Source organism: Tetrao urogallus (assembly GCF_951394365.1).
Source record: "Tetrao urogallus genome assembly, chromosome: 2".
Classification (NCBI taxonomy): domain Eukaryota; kingdom Metazoa; phylum Chordata; class Aves; order Galliformes; family Phasianidae; genus Tetrao; species Tetrao urogallus.
The window spans coordinates 76,639,658-76,655,991 of NC_136814.1; the positions used below are offsets into that span (position 1 = coordinate 76,639,658).

The window sequence follows — 16,334 nt, forward strand, 5'->3', positions numbered from 1 at the left end:
TCCAGCTTTAATAACTTGCCAAGCTAGGAGATACTTTCCCAGGGGAATAGCATATTTTGAGTACCTGCTTTGTCTATGACATCCTCACATCCCCTCCCAATTTGTGATTTGTAATTCCTTCTGAAGACCAACAGGGATTTGTATTTCAGTAGGGAAGTGCAGCGTGTGAGAACTGGTTCTGAGGTGCCTTTTGTGGAAAGCTTTTTCCAATATGATAGATCAGAAATGCTGGCTTTGGACATGAAGCCAGTAGATTGCTTTATGCTTAGGGCATGCTATTTCAAGACCATGTGGTGGAGAAGCAGCCTGGAAGGTTGCACATAATTATGAAATGAAATGGGTACGTGAACACTTCTTCTGTCAAGGTGCATGAAAGGAGTTTGAAGATGCTGATATTGGTAAATTTAAAATTTATAGTTACTGGAGGAAGCAAATAACCAAGGCCATTAATTCCAGATTAGTGAATGCATGTATCAAGGTGGAATCAATACAACCACTCATTCATTGGGTTACAGGCTTTCAGCACTGCTGGAGAGCCCTGCCTCATTCTCCAGTACAGTGCCCGCTTCCTCCACTACAGAGACTGCCCTTTTCTGCTGAGGAAAGGAAAACTTACTTTTTGCAGTTAAGCTTTTCTTCTGGACATAACTAAGGAGCAAAAAGAAAAGATGCTTTACATGTATTTATGTGGCGCATGAAGTAGTTCGTGGCAACCCACAGCTCTTTTGACACAACTGCTTGCAGCTTTTCAGTCTTGTATTCTTCTTAGCTCACTCTCTTCAGCCTTTGCCTTTGCATTCATGCCTTGGTGTTTCCATGCACAAGTTGGACTTGCTCCATGTTGTTCATGATTCATACCTATGAGCTCCGTTTCACTAAGATATCAATAGAAAATAAATCCTGCAAATGTTTTACTTGCTTAGTTTGCTTTTCCTTCTCCATCTGCTTGGGCCTTCTGCTGGACTGTTCCACTCCCATTACTTTCTGTCACAGCATTTAACTTTTCTTCTGCGCTCCTTCTTTGCTCAACTTTCTGCGATGCTCCTCCAGCAGCTCTCAGCAGCTCCTTTTTAAGCCTTTCCTGTTTTTATTCTTTCCTAGAAATGTCTGTGGTTCCTGTGAGAGACAAATAGAACCATTTTGGGGCTGTGCCTCAGGAAGGCCAGTGACTGTCATATTCATATTCCTGTGAACAGCGAGATGTGTTTTTTCCTATAGGAAAACCAGTTTTTCTCATGAATCTTGTAAACGGATTTCTAAAGTTCTATCTGTGTAAATCACATTTCCTCCTAGAAAAATAAGCTGCTGTTGGAAAATTTTGCTTATTAAATCTTTGACATATGGTCTTATTTTGAGTTCCAGTACAGATGAAAGAAATCTGTTCTAAGGACTGTGCTGAGAGAATCATAATTGACATAGTACCAGTCCAGTACCAAAAACTGCTTTGAAACCAGCCCTTTTGGAGCAAAAATAAGCAGAGCAACCTCTCTAGAAAACAACCGTGCTCATTTAGAAGATTGCTAGGCCCTCCTCTCGCAGAAAATAGTGGTAGGTTTGCTAAAACTCAGGAACAATGGGGAAGTAACATAATGTTTTTAGTTTACTGTTAGGCTTCAGATACCAATTCATCAGGAATAATTGTGGAGATTTGAAAGCTTTTATGTGTTCTTGTGACACGGTCTCTGTAATAGTCTCTGCAATATTATTGCAGTACAGGTCGCTAAGATGCAGACAACCACTGTGAATTTGGCCCACCATTCCATTTAAAATTTCTGTCATAAGCTGTTTAAAATTCCAAAAAGATGTCTTAGTTGACTGAAGCCAAATAGCAGCCTGATGTGCTTGTTAAAACACTTACGGCTCAATGTGTTCTGTCATTTGAGTTAAACAGCAAGTCATCTTGCTGTTTAACTTTTGGAGCCATTTTGTGGGGCTCCTCTCATCCTTTTAAGAAAAAGCTTGATATTTAGAAAAAGTGTTCAAATATGGTAGAAATTGTGAGAGTAATAAAGTCCACAGTTTTGCCTTCAACTGCATGGCATGCAATAGATGAAATAGAAATGCAACTTAGGTCTGTATTCTGCTTTCTGTTACTTCATCAGATATTGTTCTAGCCATCAGGGAGCTTATGAACATTAAACTTCATTTAATAAAAGCAAAGAAGAGACTGTACTATCAAACAATGAAAAAAAACCCTTTAGTTTTGTACAACAGAGCACAGAAATTTAATGCAGACCAAAGAAAGCTTTTTGGTGTTTCTAAGGTAGATTAAAAGCTAGAAGCAAAGGGGTCTTATCAATGTTTATAAATATCTAAAGGATGGGTGTCAGCAGGATGGAGTCAGGCTCATTTTGGTGGTGCCCAATGGCAGGACAAGGGGCAGTAGCCACAAACTGGAACACAAGAATTTCCGTCTGAACATGAAGAAAAACTTCCATACAGTGAGGACAGCAGAGCACTGGGATCAGGCTGTGCAAAGAGGTAGTGGAGTTTCCTTCTATGGAGATATTCATAATCCTACTGGATGCTATCCCATATAGCCTACTTTAAGGAACATACTTTAGCAGGGGGGTCTCTGCTCCAGGGAAATTTCAGAGCTGCTTGCTTTTTTATGTGGCTTCCTTATTGGTGGCCCTTTTTGCATGTTTCCATCTTCTGAGTAAAGGATAGTGAGAACACGCCATTTGAACTGTAGGATATAATGGAGTAAGTTTAGTGTGCTAATTTGTACTATGGAGGTTAATAAACAACCAAAACACCTGGATTGGTTGTTGGTTGTGTGACTTATCTTACTGTGCACTGTTGTATTTCAAGAATCAAACAGACTTTTTTTTAAACTGAACTGGTTATGAAGCAGATGAAAGCTGATGATCCTTCACTGCTCATAGCCTGAGTAGATCTCCTGGTTGCCTAAAATATGACTCAAATAGGTCCTTAAGCCTAGGGATCCCAGACACTTCTAAGAAAATATCTTTAGATTTGTCAGTCCTATAAGTTGGTCTTCACTGCATGAACGTTGCTGGGAAATATTTTAGCTATTAGCCCATGAATGCTGTGGTTTCCCAATTTATCTCCAAGCTATTTCCCCTCCTGTGTTAACCACCCACAGTGTGCACTGCTGTGTAGGTGCAGTGTTTATAGGTCTGCAGCTCCATGAGTTCAGAACAGTCTTGCACTAAGGGCAGTGTTGAATACCAGCTCTAGATTAATCAGGTTTAAACAAGATATTTGTTCTCATTTTGTATGAGTGATGGATGCGGCACAATGCTTTCCTCTGTGGCAGTCACATAGCTAGAACCTTTTAATGGGATGGGATGATTAGATACTAGAAAATGAGAAAGATGGGAAGAGAGGGACAACATTTCCTTTGGGCTCAATCAAATATGCTTGTGTTTAATATTTACTCCCAGGATATGTTTTTCAATGTTCACACAGGAAATGTTTTGCTTAAAATAATTTCTGTTTTGTTTTGCTGCTTTGCTTTCATTTTCATGATTATTTTTGTTTTGTTTTTAGACTAGGATTTCTGTGACTGACACAGAAAGACAAAAGGATGAGAAAATCCACGGTTTGCTTTGAAAATGGTAGCAACTTGGAAAGAATCAGTTCTCCTGTGAGAGGATTCTTTGCATTTTTTCATCTTCAAAGATTTTCTTTCAGGTAGAAATCTTGTGTGTCTGATAGCAAATTCAGATGGTTTTATGTTGGCTGGTTTCCTTAACTACTATTCAGATTTTATTTCTATAATGTTCAGTTTTCTTAATCCAGTGTTTGCTTTTGATGAATCTAATTCTTTTGGAGAGCAGTCAAATGTAAAGAAAAGTGATATACCCCATGCTATCACAGTTTTTCCGTATGTTTTTCAATCTGATCCTTTATATGCATCTATCCCACCCTAAGCAGATACAACTGATACGCAGGTTGTATTTTGGCGAAAGCAGAACTCTTGAATCCACTGGGCATATCGTTTTAAAGTGGAATTACTCTGTCATCAGTAGAAACTTTCCTTTGATCAACTTTTTCCATACTTGAGAAAGCTGTTGCATAACTTCTCTTTCTCTAGGTAACAAGTTAAATGATAGTTTTAAGTAACAAAATCAGAGCTCATGCTAAGATTCTGGGCTCACTGTGTCTTATTTTTCCCATTGATTTTATATACCAAAAGTTTGCCACCTTAGTCATCTGATCCTTTCTTTTTTCCTCCCATGATAACTGAAATAATAGAAACAAAAATGATATTTAATTTCTGTAGCGAAGATCAAATAAGCTTATTATGTTTTGTACAAATATTAACTGTAAGACAAAGCTATGTGCACTCTTCTATCACTTGACTGCTGTTGCCTGGCTCTGAGATAATGTTTGCCTATGGTTCTAGTAATGAGAACAGCTATTGATGGCTCTGCTTAGTGCTTAAGAACGCAAAATAGGAAAACAGATCCTGTCATGAAATCAATACTTCATTCCTACACACTTAGCAAAACTGAAAGAGAGTATGTAAGAGGGTGAGAAAGGTATAGATTATATCTAGGTTTGTTCACTAATTTTTTGTAATACTGATAATGAAGCATGGAAATGTGCTACCAACTGCTTCAATATATTATTGAAATTGAGAGGTTTTGATTATAACTGTGTTGGATGTTTATGTAACTAGAAGAGTTTCTTGCCCCCAACAAGACTGTTTCATTACCGAATGCTTTAATTTATGCATGCTAAGAATCTTGTGAGGCCCTGTTCAGAAGTGCTAGGTGCGGGCCCGTTATCTGATTTTTTATTCTTAATGTTTGAGTTTGTGACAATTGTAATGTGCTTTTATACTATATTCCACTTTGTAAAGCAAAAAGAGTGGTAGAGTAGCCCTAAAAATTTAATAAAGCTGTAAAGGATTCAGTATTTGGCAAAGGTCTGTATCAAAATTTAGGATTTTTTTTGTGTGTGTGTGTGCATTAAACATGATAAAAACATTCACAATTAATATCTGCATATGTTTCTTTTCTACATTCTTGAATAGCCATCTGATGTAGTTTGGAAAGTAGGAGTTGTAGCCAATGAAATTAAATGACAGTTTAGGTAATATAAGTCTGTCTAGCGTAGTTTATCGGACAGTACAGTATAATCACCTAGTAATATAATCTTTCAATGTATTTTTTATTAATACTGTATAAGCCAATTAAGATGCCTAAAGTTTCTACTTACTAATGAAGAAAGCAGTACAATAATTGGGTGCAGCTATTGGTTATGCGATGCTGCACTTAAGAAGGAAAATATTGGCTTCTAGTGCTGATCCAAAACTAACTAGCCAGGCTGTAAGCCTCAGGTCTGTTTTGCAGATTGCAAGGCCTGGCTGCATGCTTGGCCTAGAGATGTCAGTGTAGCAGAAATCAGCTGTGTTACTAGAGTGATTTACTGCTATGGCTATGTACTATATAATGAATCTCTTGCAGTCTATCCAAGACTATTCAGTGTGTCACTGTACGCTTGTCTCCTGTTTCTGTATGCCTTTAATTACAAGTTTTCACAGTAACTGTCTTCATAGTTGCAATAAAAATTTTAATTCTGCGGAGGCCTGAGAATGAGGAAAAAAAAAAGTTGATTTTCAGTGTATCAGTAAATTCTAGCAACACTGAATGGGAAAGCAATGCATTGGTGATTAGAATTTCAGAGAAGGATCTGCAACTCTATGTAAGCACTTTTTTTTTTTTTTTTCTTTTGAGTAGAAATTGAAATGTCCTTGAATCTGAGAGTTGAGTCTTACCCATAACATTTTAATCTGTTATGTAGAAGAAAAGTGTTAGAAATGTCGGTTTGTTTTGTAACATCTGAAGAATTGTATCTATAACCACAGCAGGATAGCTGAGTCATCTAGATTGTATGGCATGTTGTACCTGCTTGGTCAGTGCTTTTTATTACTGCCATATATCTCATAACACAGAAATTCAGAAGAATGTCTGTAAGAGTTCCATCTTAAAGTGAAAGCTTAGGATAGATTTAAGATTTAGTAGATCTTTGGAATGAGACTACCTCCTAAAGAAAACCACACATGGAAGAAGAAGAAAGGAGTAGAATTTTGCTCAGCTTAAATGACCCATTGAAAAGTCTCTCAAGAAAAGAGAAGAAAATGACTTGAAAGAGAATGCTGCAAGTAGAACACTTATTGTTTTGGCAAAATTATTATTAGATAAATTATCTGTCTGCTGGATGGATATTTTATAGTAGATAAGATAAATAGCCAGATTAGCTGTGCTTTGGAAACAGGTGGAATCAGAGAGTAATCTTGGTTTTAGTGTACTACTGGGCTCTGAGAACAAATGCCAAGATTAGATGAAGCAAATTCCCCAGACAGAAGACTTGGATAGTCTTTGCTATTTTCATATATTTATATGTTTCCTGTTCTTAGACTGAGATTCTGAAAGGAAAAGTAAGTTTCAAACCATAGAATGAAGAAATACCTGATACGCATGTAAAATGTGCTTTTATTGTATGACCAAAAAGATTTACAGATGATAGACTGTGTAATCCAGAATGGATCTGAATTACCTATGACAGTGGAAAGCTTTTAGTCCAGAATGGCTGTTTACACTACTTTTGGTCCAAAAAAGAGAAAAATGCTCATCCTAGTGGCCAGCTCAGTGTCTCTGTAGAGTAAGCAGAGAGCCCAGAGATCTGATTTAGAGTAGGACTGCGCTACACATCAGTCATCTGATAATATATTCATCATTCAGGTTCAGTAAGTTTGATACCAACAGTTCTCTGGTCAAATCTTATCCAGGCCACTCTTCCTGGAGCTGTATTGCTTAATAGGGAGCGTCCTATCAAGCTGCAGCTGTTGTACTGCTAGAGGTGTGGAGTGAGCTGTTTTAACATCCTAATCTTTGAGCCTTAGCCCCATGTGAGTAGAAGCAGCAGTGGAAAGTTTCAAGAAAAAGTGACCTATTCAGGACAACACGGGTAGCAAGGTGTAGAAAATAGATGTAAGATTTCTCTATGACAGCAACTACAAATCAAATGGGCACGTAGTATCTTGGTCATGAGAGGGAAATTTCACTTTTTTTAAAGTTGCTATAGTTAGGAAGATGTTTAAAAATAAATGTTAAGGTATGCTAATCTCTATTAGAAGCTTTTCTTTATAAATTTTTGAGCTGCCTGCTAAACAAACCTCAAATTTGAGCCTCCTTTGCTGATCACCATTTCTTTCTGCCTGCTTCCTTTTGCATTGCATTATTTTAGACTATTACTGTGTATTTCATTTTGCCATTGTGGTGCTACTAGAAGAAGAAAAACAATTTAGATAGCGCTTTGCCTTACTCTAAGCAAATCTAAGCTACAGTATTTAAAATATTTATTTGTATTAATTATTTTTTATGCTGCTGAAGAGAAACTTGTCCTGTCAGGAGCACAGAACACAGTAGTTGATAATCACTTTACTCTCTGAAAGGCAACAATAAAATCTGCTAAGCATATCAGGTCTGTCAAATCCCCTCAGGATTTCAGGGCTTACTAACCTGTATTTGGATAAGTGGATATTTTAAACAGATGGACTTTTTGGCAGTCACTGAAATTCCTCATCTACCTACATGGAAATCTGACTGACTCTCAAATAATATCTGATTTTGCACATGTAACTGGCATATTGAAGACTGCATACGTGGAAACTGTCCTTTATATAATATTTATGATTAAATACCTTCATTTGGCATTTCATTTGGAAATGCTCTAGTTAGCAATATATGTCAGTTGTCAGCTGATATTACACTTGTCTAAATTCCCTTCATAAATAAAGGTTCCATGTTAGTTATTCCACTGATAGCATTGCAGACATCCTTGATTATAGTTATACCAGTACTGACTCACAGCATCTTCTGCTCAAAAGAATTCATTTCTATAGTAAAATGGGAATTTCTGGTAAGGTCTAGTAAAAATTAGTGTCATCTTTATTTAAAAAAATTTGCTACCAGCTCACTGGTGGCTTTCAAGTGGGTGCTCAGAAAGCCCTCAGTGCCCTTGTTCCCCCAGGCATCTGTCGGCATCTGTCGGCATCTGTCTGCAGTCCTTGACTGCACACAGCAGCCACCTCCTTCTTGGAAGTGCCGCAGGTTGTGCAGCTCGATGGCAACATGTACTGGGGGCCTTGAGCAGATCTGATGTCTTGCAGGATTCTGAGCTTATCAGCGCTGGGTGTTCAGCAGTGCGATTCTTCTGTGACGTTCAGCATGTCCTGGGGGACTTTCACAGGCAGCTCCTCTGTAGACTCAGGGGTCCTACAGGGGCATGGGGACCTGCAGAGCATATTCTCACCAGCTCTCACCAAAAGACTTTTATCGCAACTCTGTATAACAACTGTATTACAAGGGACAAGAATAGTAGGGGAAAAGATTAGAAATTATAGTTGATGCTGAAACGTGTAGCAATATGCCAGAGAGCAATATTGGTGTACTCACATTAAAAGTAATAGGATAGGTATCTCTACAGATCTTAACACTAACACAACTGTTCCCTGAGTGGTATCTCAGATTCAGGTACTGCGGGAAAGCTGTAGAGGTCTGTGGTTTGGGAGATGGAGGTTGGGAGTTCTTTCTCCTTATCTGCTGCAGTTTGCAAATGACATCAGGTCTTCAAGATTATTTGAAATCTACTTTTAAGGCTCCTAGCTCTGATTAAAAACATACAGATCCAGTTCTTGCAATTTTGGGGTTACTTTGAGCTTAAGCATTTTTGTAATAATATGAAGGATTCAAAGTAAGATGATTTTAGTGGGACACATGGATTGGGAGTCAAAAGGACATTTGGAGTTTGATGTAGTGATCATAGAATCACAGAATAACCTGAGTTGGAAGGGACCAACAAAGAACACGAAGTCCAGCTCCTGAATCCACACCTAAAATTTAAACCCTTTGTCTGAGATGATTGCCCAAACACTCTCACAGAATAACACACAATTGAAGGGCTGGAAGGAACCTCAAGAAATCATCAGCTCCAACCATGTGCTCCTTGAACTCCGGCAGCTCAGGGCCATGTCCACTGCCCTAGGGAGCCTGTTCCAGGCCCACGGCCCTGTGGTGAAGAATCTTTTCCATGCCCACCTTTTCCTAACCCCCACTGTCCCTTTAGGTCCCTGTAGCTGTCACCAGGGAGTGCAGCTCAGCACTTCCTCTCATGAGGAGCTGCAGGCTGCTGTGAATCATCTCCTCAGTCTCCTCTGCTCTGGGCTGAGAATCCAAGGGACCTCAGCCATTTCTTACTCACCTTCCCCATCTTCACAGCCTTCATTTGGATGCTCTATGTTAGTTTTTTGTCCTTCTTATACTGTGGCTCCCAGAACTGCATGCAGTTCTCAAGGTAAGGCTGCACCAGTCAGAACGGAGTGGGACAATCACTTCCCTTGAAGAGGCATGTAGGTGACTAGGGCTGTTTGAGGTACACAGGAGTGCTGTGCCTGGTGTTGTGCCTGATTTCCACCTGTTGCTGTTCAAGCATCCCAAGTCTTCTTGAAATTGATTTACAGTTGACATCATTGCCATAATAAGCTATGTCATGTTGATATCTCTGGTATCTTAGAACCTGTAACAGTTGGCTCTTACATGTGCACATCTAAATTTGGTTTGTAGGCAATACAGTTATTGGAGCCTAGGGTGAAATTTGGATTAGCGATTGCAAGGTGTCTTTTCTAGAGTGAGTTGGATCATTCTTTATCAATACTGTATATTGTATAATTGCAATAAGAGAATAGGTACCTAGATTGCCTATAAACATCTACGTTTAATGTTTAAGTCTAGATTCTGTCCCATCCCAAATTATACCACAACATGCTCTGTATTTTTATACAGTATTAACTGATGGCTTGTTTTACTCTTCAACTTCTTAATCTCTGCTGTTTGTGCAATCAGTCTTAAAGTGAGGAGAGGTTATGCAATGTGAAAAGATTTTACTGTATATGTCTGTGTATAATAAGACAAATATGTACCAAAACTTTCTTAAAATAATTTTGATTACCTTCTTTCAGGTAACTGTTTACAACAGATTGAAGGAAGATTGCCAAAATAAGAATGCAATGATGTGTCATTTCTAATGTGCTAGCCTGAATCATGCGCATATGAAATCCCCATCTCACTGCAAGGCTGCCAAGCTGCCCACACATTCCCATGATGAATTTGCCAAGAGAAGCCTGATCTCCTTTTAGCCATCTGCATTTGTTTTGAGTCATAAGGCCTTGGATGTGTTTATTAGCTACTGTATTTATCTGTGGTTTATTTGTTAGAAGCTGTTTGTGACTTTGGTTTCAGTTTCCCTTGGTGACATGACTTTTTAAGTTTGCATTTGAAAATCCAATGGACATAGAATTGAGCTGTGACTATAATTCAAGTCTCCTGACTTTCCTTGAAACTTGAAGTAATTTGATGTGCAATATGTTTTATGTTTATTGTCATATTGTCATATTGTCAGGAGTCATAATGTCTATTATGACTCCTGGAAAACAATAGTGACATTGTAAGTGCTAAATATCAGAATATAGCTATTCAACGTAGACACTAGCTGCATTTAAAAATATGCGCCAAATCAAATCCATGCCCCTTGACATTTTATAGTGGAAACGAGGGTAGTTTCTTCTTTTTTTGTGTAATCAGCACTGTCCCCATCAACTATAGTGCATCGGTTGCCTGAGGGTTGCAAAACAGGATTTGTATTTTCATATTCAGTATTCATGTCTGAGCTTCATGAAAATGATATTTGGCACAGGTATTGCTTTCCTGAGGTCCAAACAATGATCCTCGATAACAGAAAACCATTGCTTGAGTTGCAGCTTATTCCTTCTTTTTAGCTATAGTGGCACTTTGTGACTGCTCTGGCCTAAACTGCAGTTCGAAGAAGAGAAATTAACTCAGATATCAGAAATAGTTGTCTGTGCACCTGATATTTTGTGGTAATCATGACAAGAATGTTGAAAGAAACTAACAGGATCATCTTTAGCTATACTTAGTAATCCAACCTAAATGTCTTGCCATGAACCACATCTGTTTTTAGAAGAATAAGTTTATTACTCAGCGCATCTCAGAGTAATATTCTCTGCTTCCTGGGGTGTTGTCCCTTTAAACAGTTTTCAATATGGAAAATCTAGAGTATTTTTCTGCTTTCTCCAAAGTGCAAAATGAAAGGGAAAAACTTCTAAATTTTCATTTTTGATTGCACATAGGGAATTTCTTTAAGTACAAATAATATAAAATATTACAAAGGGATTTGCAGATCATCAGACTCTTAAACAGAGCTTAAAATGCTTGAAAATTCATGTGTGCCATATTCTTTTATGGAAATTTTAATAAAGTTATTTGAATACCTAATATTTACAGGAAAAAAGAAATTCTCATCTTAGAGGGAAGCACAATCTGTTGTGTGCTTGGAAATGTTTTTATTTAGCGCAAATCCAGCAGGACTATATGTATATTATGCTGTTTTCTCAGCCTATGAAGTCCTCCTTAAAATAAAGCAAAAGAAAATTGTATTTGTTTTGACTTGGATTCTTCCCTAACAGCACTGGTGTAGTATGAGAAGCCAAAATTATGAAAGGCAAAAGCAGGAGCAGTAAAGGATTTGCTTGAAGAGTTTTATACATACTAAAGTTTAAGTTTTCCAGGGAACCACATCTCATTCTGTTGAACTTTTGGAGACAAACCTGTGCATAAAATAGTGTGAGCAACATGGGATGTCCTGGGACTGGCAACTAATAGTGACATACCTGAGAAATCTTGAGGAAAATCTTTTCTCTGGTGACTGGAAAATGTTTTTAGTTCTTCACCTAGAAACTTCTCATTTTATTTTCCTTTTTTTTTTTTTCTTTTATTGTTATTATTTTTTAAGATACGGAATGGCAGGGTTCTGTCTGTAGGCACATTTCTTCAAAGAAGTGATTCAAATCTTTTTGCAGACTTGTGTTCCATGCAGCTGTGGGCTTTTCTCTGCACACTGTGTGCCAGAATGCTTGTGCTCTGCTCTGAGTTACCGGCTTTTCCAGCAGCAGGCTGCAGGCGGTGGCTTGGAGCCAGCTCTGCTCCTTCCAGCTGCAGCCACAGATGTTCTGCATATCTGCATCCCTTGGATTTGAGTGGTTCTTTCCAGATACTGTTGAAATTAGTTCACTCTTAACATTGTGATACATGGAAAGATCTTTTAATTAAGAGGGTTTTTTTTTTTTTTTACTTTTTCTTGGCTCTGAGACAGTGATCAACTGCTGTCTGCTGTCCCCAAGATATTTTAGAGATTGTGACTTTTATCTACTAGTATCTTAGATCAGCAGTCCAGAAACTTTTTCTTGTAAAGCAAATGGTACTTCTAGATACGTTTTCTTTTTAGTTTCCTCTTCATTTCTTCCTTCCCCCTTGCACAGATCGTTTATACTCAACTACTTGTGCTGTCACTTGAGTTCAGATGTTAGTGTTGCAGGTTGTCTTCTGAGTCTCAGGGATGACTTGAAGTCTTACTGGGCTTTGTTTGCTATGACCAGAAGCTGAAGAAAGAGTCACCACTTCTAAGACCCTTGGATGTGAGCACGGTTTCATCTTTGAAGACAGCATAGTCCTACATGCTGAAATGTTAAGAGTTGTGTACAGTGAGACCTGCAGGTGGAGATAAGCCTTTTTTTTCTGAATGGTTTATAAAAATGGGCATTTTGGCCTACTAGAACAAAAGAGTACTAGGTCTTTAAAGAAATTGAAGGAGAATATCTGAGATGAACATTCTGTTGAGGTAGTTCTGGCTACCCACTGATGGAGCTGAATCTCATTAGCACATAAACAGCACGCGCACATAATTTTGGTGCACTTTTTCTTAAGGAGTTTATGTAATCTTTGGAGTCTAATTTGTGTTAAAAGAGAACTTGTCTCTTTGCTGACTGTGAACTGAGACTGAGATAGCTCTTGAAATGTTTTGAATGTGCTCTCTGTCTCCTCAAGCAGACCATGTCAGTTTGGTTGAAAGCTGGTGCAAAAACCTTTTTGATTCAAAGTGGTGTTTTTCTGCTTTTCTGTTATATGGCTGCTACTGAACAAGGAAAATGATGTGTAATTGCATGAAAATAAGCACGTAGTGGCATGGATTGTGCAAAAGCACAGAGGCTGGGTGGAGAACGTAGGCAAGAGCTGAGTTAATAAACTGATAAAGATTAAATAACAAAATAATACTGAACAATGTGTATTAATATAAATAATTGCTACAAGTATTGCACAACATTGCAATCTGAGTAATGAGTTCAGAATTAAATGTATTTGCAATGAGTTGAACTTCTTGAAGATGAAAAAGAGAAAAACAGACACAAAAAAACTTTCTGCAAAACTGAGAGTAGGAGCTGTGTGTAAGGAGCAGTAAAGTTTTTTTTTTTAAAAAAAAGCCAATTCTGCCAAATGTTTTGTGAGAAAGGCAGGTAATGAGATGGATGAAGAAGAACTCAAGGTTTTACCGAAGCCAAATTAAAGATGCATATGAGACAAAAGCATTTAAGACTTCAAAACTCTTACCCATGAGACTTAAACATAACTCAGTTTCTGATTATGGTGGTATATTTGTTGCCTTCTGAAGACACAAAGCAGTGAACAGAAGCAACAGAATATAGGTAAAGTTTAATGCTTACAGTTGCAGTCACTTGATCTTATGTTATTTTTTAGATTGCCACACTACTGTTCTTCTTGAACAAATTATTTGTAATACAGAGTGCAAAATGAAAATATCCACAGTTCTATTATAGTTGAGCTACATTTACAGGTTGGAAGCCTGCCCCATCCAGGTGTGTGCACAATTAGTTCTCTACAAGGAGCATGTAAACCACGCTGAACTTAGAGCACTCTCTGCTGGATGGCTGGGAAACAACACTTCAAACATAATTCTGAAGTAGAAAAATGAATATGAAAAACTAGTACAAGAAATCCAAACCTAAGCCACAAAATGTATGTAGACTGGCTCACCCTATTATAAGAAGATGAAACAGTGTATGAGAAATGTACGACCTTCTCATTAAATCGTCATGCAATGTGTTTCAATCATAATTATTTTCTTGTAAGCATATAAAGTAGCGGAGAAAAAGGGAACTAAAGTTTCATCTTATACATTTGAAAAACTCATGATATCTGTTCTGAAGAAGAGTATACAAGTAGAGAATTTTAAAACCATGTGTAACGTAGTAGGTATAGATGAGTGCTGTGTTTTTGAAGTACTGCCCAAAAGAAATTAACATTTACTGTAGGAGCTGTAGCAACATGTGGAAAATATGCTATTCCAAGATGAAACACTTTTTTAAAAGGGAATTTGGCAAGATGCAGTAACTTTTCTTGTGTCTGTTTTAAAATATAGTTTCCATCAAGAATGCAAATTGTAGAGTAGTAATTAAAGTTCATATCTTATTCCTAAACGTGAAGGTAAGCACAAACACTAAAATTGAAGGTAAGCACAAATCTTTCTTTCAGAAGAATCCTCTCTGATTGATACAGGAGAGGAGGAAAACAGAGGATAATTAGCTTGCCACTTTTTTGTCAACACTGATCCACTGAAACTGTGAAGCTCTCTTAAGTCCAATAATTTGGATTTGATGCTGAAGGGTGTGTGTGCATGAGTGTACATGCACAGCTTTTATGTATTTCCTGGGGCAAAAAAAGTCTACTGAGGATAGAGAAACCAACTTTGAAACCCTTGAGGAGTGTTGACTTTTTATTTTTTGTTGGTCTTTCAAAATGTAATGGCAGGTGAAATCACTCATGGCATGCAGGGACACAAAAAAAGTAATGTTGAATCAGGAAAAAACACAGCTTTTGAAACCCCTGAATACCTGCATGCATGGAAAGCTGTAGCAAAATGATCATTAGCCTTTACTAAACTTGTTTTCACTCACTTTCTTTGTGTGAAATGAGTATATTTAATAATCCAGAGTTGTTTGGCATTTTGAAAAGTTTTTGTCATGAATTTTTCTTTTCCTTGTTTTGGGGTCATCTTTGTGCTTACGGTAACAACTCGGTTAATGGCATTTTAGTGCAGACTGAACAAAACTTGCACCATCTAAATGCAGATAATATGTAGATAGTGATGGAATTAATTAGTATAAGAAGCATGGAACAGTAAGAGGAAAAACAATTTTGTTTTTCTGTCGAAATAAGTTCATTTCTGAAAATGAAAACTTGTCCGTATAATCAAACTGTCCAGTATCAACACATCATCTTTCATCACTAGATGTTGTGTAAAAGGCAGTAATGGTATTGTGTGGAGGACTGTGAATCTGATCTCATGATACAACACGAGTAGTGAGGGGTACCTTTGGCATTTGCAGTTGCCTTCTTTTTTTTCATCATTTTTTCACCTGCTGATTCTAAGGGTGAAATGAACAAAGACATTTTGAAATTATATTTATAATAGATGTGAAGGTACTGTAGTAGTATTTATTGTCCACAAGAGAATGAATGCAAAAAACATCACATTGTTCTTTTTCCCTCTTTTGTGCCATGAGAACACCCAAGGTATTTCCTTATTTTTTCTCTTTTTGGAAGAACTGAAATGTTTTGTGTGTTTTGTACAACAGGTGTAGAAGACTAGGCAACTGTCTGATGGCTCATTTATTTTTACTGGTATACATATACATATATCCTCTTGTTGAGTGATAAATGCTATCTAACCTCGTATACGTATTATAGAGATAGTACATTACAGAAATTTTTGATGTAAACCTAGAACGAACGCCTGCAGAACTGCAAGGCATGCTCCAAGGATGTAAGAAAGGTGGGCAGGATTTAAGGAAATGGGACAACGTGTTGGTGGAGCCTCATGTAGTAGTTATAGTGTGAAGCATGTATTGATTTGATAGGTCATATATAGAAGAAAACCCTATCATGTTCCTTTTTATCTCCCAAATCTGATTTCACCAGCAGTCTTCTCTGGCTGCAGTTACTATAACAAAGTAAAACTTCAATGTTTAGGATCCTTGGTATTGATATACTAGACACACAATCGTCTTTCTGCTCTAAAGGCATAGTATTTCTTTCAATAGCCTGAGTAATTTCTGAAATATATTTCTGAATATATTTCTGAACATATTTTAGACAAACATATCTCATTATAAAAGCAGATTTTTGCCAGATATTTGGCTGTCTACCAATCTTTAAGCTGCAAACATTGTATTTTATGACTGTCTATTTAACATACTAACTACTTTTTAAAGTCTTCTGGATGCTATGAGTCAGTCTGTAACAAGATTTTTCTTACTGTAGCTGAATGCAAATTTGAAAAACAAAAGAAATTTGGATCTGAATATATACCAAACTCAGAATGGCCCTGTTTCGGTTGAGTTCTGGATCAACCTCTTTGACTGTAAA

The 16,334-nt window shown here is 37.4% G+C and overlaps 1 protein-coding gene across 1 annotated transcript in view; it reads left to right on the top strand.

The window, feature by feature from the left end:
* Positions 1-16,334, top strand: part of ME1 (malic enzyme 1) — a gene marked incomplete at its 5' end in the record, with an annotated part of 157,655 nt that overhangs the window by 23,108 nt on the left and 118,213 nt on the right. The gene's annotated exons all lie outside the window — the stretch shown is intronic.